This window comes from Cornus florida, unplaced genomic scaffold (genome assembly GCF_030987335.1).
Source record: "Cornus florida cultivar Cherokee Brave unplaced genomic scaffold, ASM3098733v1 CherokeeBrave_3.0.0_Hap2_Chr01, whole genome shotgun sequence".
Classification (NCBI taxonomy): domain Eukaryota; kingdom Viridiplantae; phylum Streptophyta; class Magnoliopsida; order Cornales; family Cornaceae; genus Cornus; species Cornus florida.
Genome location: NW_026775571.1, coordinates 32,232,137 through 32,243,066, shown reverse-complemented (window position 1 = coordinate 32,243,066; position 10,930 = coordinate 32,232,137). Strand labels below are relative to the sequence as shown.

The following is a 10,930-nucleotide window of genomic DNA, read 5'->3' as shown; positions in this document are numbered from 1 at the left end:
TTGCGCCAAGGTGGTCCTTTGCTTATGTGGCTTCTTTCTCGTCACAAGAGTCCATCCTTCTTTTACTTGTTCAGGCAATTCTGTCTGAGGTATTTGGACAATCACAGGCTCTAATGAACCAAACTGAATGATCTGAGGGCATTCCAGCTGCATGACTGGGGTCATTTTCGTAGAAAGTCTGGAATAAGTTGGACTGAGACATTCGGATGTGGTGATGGTATGGTTTGTCTCTGCCACTTCATCGCCTTCCAAAAGAATTTTCCCTTGTTTAGCCAAAGTCATTACTAACTCCTTAAATATAAAGCACTTCTCAATCGGATGGCTAACAATACGGTGGTACTTGCAGTATTTTGGGTCATTCACTCGCCCCATTTCTTCAAGCCGTTTACACTCTGGGAGCTCGATCATTTTCTTTTCGAGTAAAAATTCTAGTATTCCTAGCGCATCGGAGTCCGGGAATGGGTACTCTTTCTTCTCTAGCTCCTTGAGTGTTAAGCGCGGCTTCTCCTGCCAGAGCTTATCCTTCTCTTGGAATTTGTTTTGCTTATCACTTCCTTTGTTCTTCTCCTTCGTGGAGATCTTCAATGGTACCGCCGTGATGGTTATAGTCTCTTTGTTGCCTTTTTTTGTCGGCTTCTCGTCTTTCCTTATTTCTTTCTTATCCTTGCGTTGCTCTAAGGTAGAAGGATTGTTTCCACCATGAGTATTAATGCTGATCTCCATGTCATGGGCACGTGTGGCCAACTCTTCAAAGGTACGGGGTTTAATGCCTTGAAGAACATAGAGAAGTCCCAAATGCATACCTTGCATGCACATTTCGACAGTAGAAATTTCTGAGAATCGGTCCTTGCAGTCCAGGCTAAGCGCACGCCACCTGTTGATGTAATCTATAACAGGTTCATCCTTCCACTGCCTGGTGTTGGTAAGTTCTATCATACTCACGGTATGACGGGTGCTATAAAAGCAATTTAAGAATTCACGTTCCATCTGGTCCCAACCATCTATCGACTCGGCCTCTAAGTCAGTGTACCAATCAAAGGCATTTCCCTTAAGGGAACGAACGAATTGTTTCACCAAAAGATCACCATCAGTTCCAGCGTTGTTACAAGTTTCAACAAAATGAGCGATGTGTTGCTTAGGATTTCCCTTTCCATCAAACTGTTGTAACTTGGGAGGTTGGTATCCGACTGGCATTCTCATATTGTCGATACGCTTTGTGTAAGGTTTCGAATACACGAGAGAACTGTAAGTTGCCCCACCATATTGTGACCTGATCGTGTTACTAATCATATCTTGAAGTTGTTGGACAGACAACGAAGCGATGGAGGGGGCAAAGTTGGTTTGGTTTGCCCCCTGTTCGGATGTGGTTGCATGGTGAGTCTTGTTCGCCATGGTGACTTGTGGCGTGAAACCTGGGGGGTGTATGGGTCCTTGACTTGACTCGGTGGGCTTTTGTACTTCAAGCTTATTCATTAATGAAGCAATCTGCAAGTCTTTGTCTTCCACAGTCTTGGTGAGTTTCTCAATAGCACGGGCCATAGTCCCCAGTTGTTCCTCTATCGATGCTGTGTCGGCCATCATGACTTGCATGTAAGTTGAATGTGAAGGATTCAGAGAATCAACATGCCTTGGTGAAGTCGCACCTCTTGGAGATACCGGGATGAGGCTGAGTGTGAGCCCGTGCTTGAGTTGGAATCCGGAATGGATCGGGATAAATGCGGTGACATACTTCTCGGAGAGAAGTCTTCCATACCAGCAATTTCTTCCACAGGGCTCATGGGGTTGATCTTCATGGATCTCAATGATTCAAGGGTGATGAACGGCTGAGTCTTTGCATTCAGAGGCTTAGTGGAGTTGACACGCACTGTGCTTGGCTTCTGTGTTAAAGAAGTGGCTGCCATTGCTTTGCTGCGGGTTGTTGGTCCCGTGGAGGTGCTGCTTCCACTTGATGGAGCGGTGGTGTTCTTGGCGGCCTTCGAGGTGAGAGCCTTGTTGGTCGTTGCAACCGCGACATTCTTACCAGCATTCTTGGAGCCATGAGCGATTGGAATCTTCTTGGAGGCCATTGATGTGAGTAAGAGAAGGTGTTGATGAAGTGATTAAGGAGATAGAGATGAGAGGCAGAGAGGTCCCGCTAGGCGTGCCAAAAATTTGTACACACAAATTTTGATTCCGGAAAACCTATGAAAGAAAATAAATGCGATAACAATAATTTTATTAAATGATATCAGAAAGTAAATGAGTACAGTTCTCTGTGTTCGATTCTACTAGAATCTTCCTCTGATTAAATCTCCTTGGAACGTCGGCGCAAGGTCTTCAAAAGCTTGATCTTGGGCCAGTGGTTGGATTGTATTTAAGTTCTTCAAAATTGAAGAAAACTCAAATGGATTTCTGAACGAGGGCCGGTGAGGCTTGATCTCGGATAGTAGATTTGAAAGTCTTCAAAGGAGAACGGCACTTGTGTGCTTGTTGTTCTTCAGAATCTTTGAATGTTGAAGGGCTTTGATGAAGAACGGCGCAGGTGTGGAACGTTTGTTGTTCTTCTTCTTCAAAACTTCGGAGTGTTGTTGTCCTTCTTCTGAAACTTCAGAGTCTTTGTTGAGTCAAAGTTTCGGCAGAGCTTCAATGTTCTGTTCGTCTCTTTCTCTGTGTGTCCTCAAAATGTGAGGGGTGGCCTTGTATTTATAGGCCAAAGGGTGGGTTGTTCAATTTGGAAACTCCCCAATTATTGTGCAATTTTTCCAAAAATAAAGGATTTGATTCCTTTTCTATAGAAATAAATTCAAATTCAAATTTTGAATTAATTTGAATTTAATCGCCCTTTTCTTTAAAGGTCTGAACCTCTAAGATTTTGACACGTGTCCATCGATGGGACCCGCATCTATGAAATTTAATTAATCAAGGAATATTTGATTTCTTGACCAATCCGACGGTGATTAGACCATTACAAATTTTAGGCGTCTACATATTCCTTCACAGGCTGCAGTTAAGGCTGGAATTCCAATCACACATCAGTTTTTTGCTGATGATTTGTTACTAGTGGTGAGGGCTAATATGGCTAATGTTTTGACACTGAAGAAATTATTGATAAAGTTTGAAAAAACTACTGGTTTAGCTATCAGTAAAAAAAAGTCTGAAGTGTATTTTACTAGAGCTGTGAGAAGAAGAACTTCCATCCTTGGAACCTTGGGGTGTAAAGAAGGGAAGCTACCTTTTACATACCTGGGGTTACCCATTTCTGATAAGATGCTGAGGAGAATTGATTGTTTAAGTCTGGTGGATAAGGTCATTGTTGTTACATCCAGATGGAATGGTTTACATATATCAATGGCAGGTAGAGTTGAGCTTAGCAGAGCTGTCATTGTCCCAATGGTTCAATATTGGCACTACAAGAAATTTGGTGTTTTGCAACAAAACTTTTTGTCACTAAATAAGGACAATTTGTTGCAAAAAACTTTTTGCAACAAAAAAATTTTATGGCACGATTGTCCCTATAAGCTCGTGACAAAAGGTTTTACGCAACAAAAACTTTTGTGGCAAAAAGTTTAATATTTTGCAACAAGAAATTTACTTATCACGAAAGATACAATGATTAGCAACATATAATTTGTCTCAATTTCTCTAAAAATTTGTTGCTTATTACAACTCCATCCCAAGGACTTTTGTTGCTAAAGGACTTTTGTTGCTAAAAGATTAATCTTTTGCAACAAGAAATTTACTTGTCCCTAAAGTGATGACAATTGGCAACAACCAATTTGTCCTTCTTTCTCTACAAATTTGTTGCTTAATACAACTCCAATCCAAGAAATTTTGTTGCTAAATATACAATAATTTGCAACAAAACTAGATTGTTTCTAAAAATGTATCTATTTGCAACAAAACTAAATTGTTTCTAAAAATGTATCTATTTGCAACAAAATTAAATTTATCACTAAAAGATAAAACAATTGCAACAAAAATATATTTGTTACCTAATATAATGCAATTCGCAACAAAAATATATTCATCACCTCATGTAGTGCCATTTGCAACAAAACTACCCTTGTCACAAGTGTTGATATTTAACAACAAATATTTTTAGTTGCCAATTTTTTAAAATTAGTGGATAAATGCATTAAAAATCATAATTTGGTTTTTATTTTTTTTGTTCTCAATAATGTTTTTCTTCCTCTCAATAAACTAATTTATAAGACATTTTTTTTCTCACTAATACCAAACATGTCATTTAAAAAAAATATCAATTACAAAATATACAATCTAATATTTTACAAATGAAAAGGTAAAATACTATTTTATATATCCAATCATCCATACATATTCCAAATATGGGATCAAGATGAGATTCATATACATAGAGAATGATTAAACCTATATCCAACAATATTGGGAGATCCAAAAGTACAAAAGTGAATTTTTCCTAAGCCCATATGAAACAAAAAATATAATCAATGGGACTGTAACAAAAACTAATACCATCTACATATAACCTGCCAACAATAGGGAGATGGGAGATCCATAAATACAATCCCTTGTAAGAACCAGAAGTACAAAAGTGAGTTTGTTTTGAGCCCAATGAAACGAAAAAATATAGTCACTGGGTTTGCAACAAAAAGATGTCAAAAAACTAATAAGCCCAACTACATGCAATCTGCCAACAATGGGAAGATGGGAGATCCATAAATCCAATTCCATGTAAGAACCAAAAGTACAAAAGTTAGTTTATCTTGAGCCCATATGAAACAAAAAATATAATTAATGGGCCTGCAACAAAAAGTCAAAAAGATAATCCCAGCCACATGCAATCTGTCAAAAAAATAGAAACATTTTAATTAGTTCAAACCACTACAACAAGTTTCTACAAGGTCTTCTCATATTTTCAAGGCCTTTTTTACACACTAAGAATGCAAAAATACAAATCAAATAACAAACCACAAGATAACAAATAATTACTAAAGAAGTACAAAAAATTATCTTAAACAATTCACATTAATACAAAAGCCAACATGTTTGGAATGATTACAAATACATTAACATGTTTGATCTTCAACTATTGATGGACTTGCAGTAAGTGTTTCTAGGTTCGGTTCTCTTTGTTCTCATTTTACACCTAACTTTACTCTTTAATTTAGAAAATGGGCACCTATTTTGGCTTGATCTTCTTCTCCATCACCATCAACACCATCTCTTTCTCACACACACAGAGTCAATAAAAATATACACACATGCTAATGGTGTAATGATGAAGATGGTGATATTTCTCTAATTTCATGTGAGCACACATAGTTCCTTAATTGGCTAGCTGAAAATTAGCTGTCTGCATGTGCTCCATTGCAAATTGAGTAATATTTCTATTTTTTGGGAGGAGATTAATGAATGTAAGGTTGAACTATGTACCTAGCATGACAAAACCTACTAAGGAGCTGGTCCACTACACCTACTACAGAAATTGGTCCAATGCCTCACTAATTTCTTTGTAATTACTATTACTTATCAAAAAAAAAAAAAAAATTTCTTTGTAATTACTATTACTGACTTAACAAAATTTAAAAATCTAATTTATTTCTAATTACTACTAGTGACTTGACACAATTCAAAAATACAATTCACTGTAAAGTATTCAAGTCTTTGTAAAGGCAAAATGAGCATAGAAGTGAATTAAATTTTTTACTTTTTTTAAAAAGGAATACTAACCTAAGAAAAAGATTAGATTTTGAAAAGCAAACACATCTTACAAACAACAAAGCCTTTACTACAGTTGAGACTGTTCGATCATCCTTATTTGCTAATATAGACACATGCACTTAATATAAATATCTACCTACGTTATAGATTGCAAATAAAATCTCAAATTAATGATCATTTTTATTTTTATTTCTTTATACCCTTAAATGGAACTTTATTTTTTTTTTTAAAAAAAGTTTAGTATTAGTTAAGTGATATGATCTGGGATGACTAAGAAATTTAAAACCCAATTTAGATAGTATGTTTGGTTCCTATATCGGGTTGTGATTTTTATGGGTTGGGCACTTAGTTGGTTTTATATTGTGGATAATTATTAGACATTGATCTCTTTTTTGGTTATTGTTAATTTTTTGTTACCATTATTTTGTTGATTTGTGTGTGCATTGTCTTATCTAGAGACTAATGTAATTTGAGTTAAATAATATGCAATTTGAAAGTAATTGTTCATGGTGGTTTTAATGGACCTGATTATATTTTGTAATTACTAAGATTCTTTCTTTTATGTTTGTTTTTCACTGTTATATTAGTGGAAAGTGCCATCTATGATAGTAAATGGGTTTGTTATGCAAATCGGTTGTACCTTTTATTAGATATGTGATAAGGCAATAACTATTTGCCCCAAAACATATATAGTTGATATATAGGGAAGATGATTTGACTGGCTAGCAATGCTCATTAGTTGGGGGAAGTTGTTCCATTTTATGCAGTGATAACTTGATTCTTATAAATCATAGAGGGAATGTCCTTAGAGGAAAATGATTTTCATTTCATCTCTAGTTTAGGGATGGTACTGTGAATCTTCAATACTTATATAATATAATATTTAAGATGGACTGGACTGCTAAATGTTTGAGATGGACTGGGCTGCTAAGTGTTGTTTATTCTGGGATCTGATTCAATATAAGGGCAGCATGTGGGTTCCTTGCCTGAATAGAGCCTACCAGACTAACACTAAAACAAGAAAACAACCATTCAAGCATAATCAATCACCACCAAAGAAGCACATGCACAATTTTCCCAATACCTCGACCAGTAAACCAAACTATTATTCTTCTAATAACCAAAAAAAAAAAAATGCATTCTAGCAAATATCAAATTCAGTGTTTGCAGTAAAGTATTTAATTTAACTTACTAAGCAAGACAAAGAGAAATGGAATGTTCAACAATTCTTGGGTTGGAATTCAGACCAGGAGTATGGAAAATGGAATGTTCAACAATTCTTGGGTTGGAATTCAGAATTTTGTTCTTCTCCAATTATGAGAGAATCATCGCGGGGTAAGTGGTTTTTGAATATTTTAAGGATGCAATTTTCTTTTCCTTTTTCCTTTTTCTTTTCATAAAGTAAAAAAGAAAAAGAAAAAAAAATGATAGTTGATGGTGTGATAATAGCCAACATTGATCATGCAAATTAGTGCTGATAAAGCACATTTTATCTAGAAGACATATGTATATTATATTGGGATTGATTCATTCTTTACCTTTAAAAGCCTTTCAACTCTGTCTGGTCTTACTTGAGTAAAGCTTTATCAGAGCTGATTACACTTAACAAAAGTAACCATGCACTTTTTTTATATGTACAGTAAATTTGATCATGTCAAGAGAACCAATGGATCAACTCCTTGGGCATCTTTGGAACTCCAACATTTAATTAAGGGGATAAGTATAATTCTTTGTCCCTTTTTAAAATTACAAAATTACACATCTAAAATAGTGTTCGTTGAGAAACGTTTTAAAAAAAGTTGAAGATATTTTGAGAAGTAAATCATCTTTTTACATTGAGCGACAAGAATTTCGAGACATCCAAAAATTTAAAAAAATGGCCAAGAATATTGTCACGGATGGAGTGTTTAATTGCACTTATTAAGAATGATAAAGCACATTTTATCTAGAAGACATAGATATAAAAAATTGGGATTGATTCAATCTCCTTATTCCTAACTTTAAAATGCGCAAGCTTGTCTAGTCTTGCTTGATTAACTGGTAAAATATTGAATTAAAATATAGATGAATAAAGGGAAGCAGAGGAAATTGAGAGGAAGACATGATGTTAGAGAGTTCTCATCATGTGTCAATCGTCACAATTGCAAAACTATTCATTCTTAAAAAGAATCATGCTACGTGTTATGATTATATAACTGACTTCTCACATTGATTCGGCTCTGTTGCCCCATCACATCAATGTGTGGAAATCACAACTAACGCAAGGGGCAATTTGTCGCATAGTCCAAGAAAATTAGTTTCCATTCTTAAAAGCAAGATTCTATTTTTGTTGGACACGTTTCAAGAAATGTTTCTAAAAGTGAAAATAATGTATAATCTGAGCTTCATAAGTATATATAGGATAAATGATTTGATGCAATTGTTATCAAATGAATTAATACCGCGTTATTTCGCTTAGCTTCTTTTGAAATGTTTGGAGTGCCTTGATCTCTTGGAGCTAATGAACAAACTCGACTAGAGAAATAATGAAGGATACATTGTTTTAAGAATCAAAGCACTACAAGAAAATTAATATTTTACGACTCATAATTGACGACTTCATTAAAAACAAGTATTGTTAAATACAAATTTAAGGTATATCTCTAGAGGAAGTCATTAAATGTTAAAACCCAGTCATATTCACGGCTTACACTTATTTGTCCATTCAAATTTTTTTTAATGACCTACATTCTTTATTATAATGACTTATTTGTTATTTGTTACACTTATTTGTCCATTCAAATATGTTTTATTGTTCAATGATTGTGAGAATATGAATCTGATGTGAAATTGAGGCATGATTAAGGCTTACAATCAAGTTTCATTATTGTCCAATGAGTTTGATAATATTGAATCCATCCTTTTTTTTTTTTTTTTTTTGTTCTACTAAGTTATATATATATTTATGCTCATCGATTTACCATACCGATGATATCCGTGAATTTATTTCTGATGAAATTAAAAGTTTTATTTACTAGTATGTGTGTGTAAACAATTAAACATCAACAACAAAGCTTCCGGCCAAGCAAGCAACATCCAATTACTTTCCTTTTTTCCTTCAAATAGCAAACTAGGTTCTGATTTTTAATCAATTCAGATTGGTTCATGCAAACTAGCTTATGGGTTGTTGAATTCAGGTAATTTGCTACATATAATTAATTTCATAGATCTTTTTCTTGTTTTTAAATTATTTTATGTGTTTGATTTTTCAATAGAATTTCTCAATATCTTCTTGAATTTAGTTGATTTCAATTTCAAAATCAATGATATATCTTGGTTTCGAATTCTGATTCTGGAAAATGTTTGTCTTTTTTCTTTTTCTTTGATAAGTAAAATGTTTGAAAAATAATTTAAGATGTGGGTCTAATCCAGGCCTCGAAATCAAAGCCTAGAGACATCAGAGGGAGCCCATGATGAACCTTCATTCTCTTTGCCCATTAAAATGCTTCCTTCAAATAATGTTTGTCTCTTTACTATTACAATAGGTCCTCCATAGAAAGTTGTAGTAGTAACATAACACATTTGACCTTTTTTAAGTCTTTGGGCATTACTTTTAATCATGTCTAAGAACCATTTGTAATAACCATGAGTAACATAGATTAATATGCTGATATGCATGGCTGATAATGGTGGGCTGCTTTGATTAATTTTGATTAATGATGGGTTGGGTTGCTTGATTTTTATTGTTGCATTCTAGTAACTGTGTATAAAATTTTTATTACTGCATTCTTGGCAACGAAGTTGAACATTGCAATTCAACAGAGTTATATTTTCTTTCTTTTATATTAATTAATGTTCCCATTGCTTCTTAGTCATCACTACATTTTCATATTTAAGACTTGCAAATATATATATTAATTTTTTTTTTTATTTTAAAGTAAATCAAACAAGGGCACGCATCTTTTCGTGTAACTGATCTCAAGGATCCAAATCATAAAAACTTGAAAGAGCACTCACTAAACATTGAAGTAGATATTATATGAAATATTAGAATAAGGTAGGAGGATAATTTTTTTCTTTTCTTAGTTGGTACTCATACACGCATGCCTCCACTAAGGCTTGAACCCCTAACTTCTCTTTGGGAAGTAGGAGTATAATACCGCTGGGCACTAGCTTGTTGATAGGTAGGAGGAAATAAGTTAGTCATTGACCCAAAACCAAATAGATTGTACACCTTGAATGTGTTTCCATACAAAGGATTAGCTCATTCAATTAACCCTTCTATGTTCAGAGAATCTAATAGATTGCACTAACCTTGAATGTGTCTCCTTCACCTTTTTCTTTTCGCCTACTTCTTTAAGGTTGATTAATTTTTTCATGAATGTGATAAAACTAAATGTAATAACTTGTTTTCTTTCTTTCTTCATTATTATTATTATTTTTTTTGGACAGATTATGATTGGATGATCGATTTTTGCTGCCAAGATTTTGTATGGACGAGTTGAGGCTAATATATGTTTAAAATTGATGGTTATGTTCTTATTTTGCAAAAGATAATGGCTTCCTTTGAAGTTAGTGGTTTAGTTTTTTATTTCTCATTAACTTTATTATATTAGATGGATGGCTGTAGACATGGTACTTGACTTTATGTTTTTGATTTAATGAGAAGTAACATAATGAATTTTGGTTATTCTCTTTAAGATATACATGTTATGTTCTTATGTATGGTTATGTGATATGATGTATGAATTATTTTTTCACATTGGAGACGGGCTTAATTTGTGATAAAGATTAATAAGCGCAATACAAGAATTTTTGTTTCCATTATAAAGCAAGGATGAAATAGCAAATTTTGGCACTACCAATGAAGGATTAAACAAAAGAATGTACATGAATGCATAGTTTTAAATGTTACATATGCTAAATAACATATAACTGGTCTATGTTTGAACACAAATTATACTCAGCCTAACTCCCACATTCCACAATTTCACAAGTTGAGATGCATGTAATCATCAACTAACCCATTCTCATCTAATTTAATTAATTCCATTATATATAATATAAGCACCTATATGCATATAAATGCTTAGATAAATACAGGAAGGTACCAATCAAATAGAACTCTAATTTACTAAGGATGATGTCATTGTCCAAATCACAATTCCCTTGCGACTGACTCCACACACTGGGTACAATTATGCTCATGTATGTGTGAGTTAAATCTAACCATATGCAATAAGGAAATAATTTGAACAACTATATATAT

The 10,930-nt window shown here is 33.9% G+C and overlaps 1 pseudogene; it reads right to left on the bottom strand.

Moving 5' to 3' along the window:
* Positions 1–9,074: 9,074 nt before the first annotated feature.
* Positions 9,075–9,178, bottom strand: LOC132284581 (small nucleolar RNA snoR100; annotated as a pseudogene).
* Positions 9,179–10,930: the final 1,752 nt, after the last annotated feature.